The sequence below is a fragment of the Aegilops tauschii genome, chromosome 2 (assembly GCF_002575655.3).
Source record: "Aegilops tauschii subsp. strangulata cultivar AL8/78 chromosome 2, Aet v6.0, whole genome shotgun sequence".
In the NCBI taxonomy this organism is placed as follows: domain Eukaryota; kingdom Viridiplantae; phylum Streptophyta; class Magnoliopsida; order Poales; family Poaceae; genus Aegilops; species Aegilops tauschii.
The window spans coordinates 65,877,310-65,879,074 of NC_053036.3; the positions used below are offsets into that span (position 1 = coordinate 65,877,310).

General features: G+C 54.7%; 1 pseudogene; it reads right to left on the minus strand.

Moving 5' to 3' along the window:
* LOC109773168 (peroxidase 2-like) lies at positions 1–1,550 on the minus strand (annotated as a pseudogene).
* Between the last annotated feature and the right edge of the window lie 215 nt (positions 1,551–1,765).

A 1,765-nucleotide genomic window follows, 5' to 3' on the forward strand; every position in this document is an offset into this window, starting at 1 on the left:
GCCCTACTGTCTGCCGAGAACCGTACTCGGCTTATACAACTTTTGTCATGACACCGTGTTTCCATAATATAGAAGAATGTTTGGGATCCAATTTTTTTTTTACAATGTGTACAGAAAAGACTACAAATAATGGAATACGTGGCACCACAACGGGCTGAAAAGATAAATAAAATAAACCAAAAGGCTGAAGTTCATTGTGCAGCAAAAATGCGGTTCGACTCTCAAAGCAACAGGTTTGTTGGTGCACGCGCGCTGTCATTTGGGTGCAAATTAAATGGTGATTCTTAATTAGTTGGGGATGGAGCACACGGTCCTGACCTGGCCCTGAGAGCCAGTCAACGGGCTGAGGTTGGCCATCTTCACCATGGCCGAGGCGAAGGCGCTAAAGAAGGCGGCCTGGCTAGAAGCGAAGCCATTAACGATGCCTTCGGTGGCACCGGCGGGTGCGGTGGCGTTGTAGAGCACCTGGTCGGAGTGAAGGAGGCCCTTCTCGGACTGGAGGTTGATGAAGAAGTCGTTGTTGAACAAGTCCGGGTTCGGGGGGGTCGCTGTGTCGTCGTCGAGCGGGGCCAGGTTGGTGTTGCCGCCAGACGTGGGGCAGTTGAGCTTGAGCTTCGTCGCGTAGGTCGTGTTGATGTTGGGCTCGTTGTAGAGCCTGCCTCTGAAGTTCTGGCACTGCGCCATCCCGATGGTGTGGGCGCCGGATAGGGCGACCATCTCGGTCAAGCTGAACCCCTTGCCGGCGAAGCTGGCGTTGAGGCCGGCGACGTCCAAGAAGGGCGGAGGCAGGTCCTGGTTGGCCTGTGCCACGCTAGCCGTTGTGGAGTCCCTCCTTCCCAGCTTAACCTCCCACGAAGGCCCTCCCAACTGTATATATATATATGCATCAGGGACTCTGCACAAACCAACCGGTCTACTTGGCACACGCGAGTAAAATTGAGGCGATCGATCATGATCTTACCGCGACGACAGAATCGCGGGCGGCGACGGCGAGGATGTCGGCGCAGGAGACGACGGGCCCGTTGTTGCTGTAGGGCTTTTTGCACACGGCTTCCACATCCTTCTTGATTTGTTCGATGACCGCGAAGCCACGGAGCGATCCCACGTTCCCGAATGCGCCCCGCTCGTTGCCACCCACGCTAGTCTCATTCAGCAGAACGGACGCGTCACAGCCCTGCATGTACGTAGCCAAGCAACATAAAAATATGCACGGCCGTTAGCCACTAGCTAGGTAGGTGTACCCTTCAGCAAATGAACAAAACCGAAACAGAACAAGTCCAGCCCGGCTATATATATAGTATGTGAAAAGCTTGCCTGGACAAAGCAGTCATGGAAATGCAGCCGGAGCAGCGACGCGGCCATGCGGCGGTCGCTCGCCACGGCTGCCGCCACGCCGGCCTGGATTTTGGAAAGAGCCGAAGGGCACGACTTGTCAGTGTGAGTACGTGGACGACAGCTGCGCCGACACCGCCGAGGCCAGGCAGAGGAGTAACACGACTGATAGAGATGAAGATGCCATGACAACAAGAGTACCTGTCTGCTGTAGGAGAGGAAGTTTTGCGGTGGATGCGGATGTAATGGCCTGCATTCCATGCAGATATATATAGCCGCTCGCAGGCTTGGCCATTCCTGGGGTTTTCGGGCGGACGGCAAATAACGTGGTGTCCAACTGGCGTTCCATGTGCTAGCCGTTCGATCAACATCTTTTTTCCAGCCCTTTTTCTAGGCTGTCCTCCTATTGTTGCAGAATGATTTTGCAAGGAGT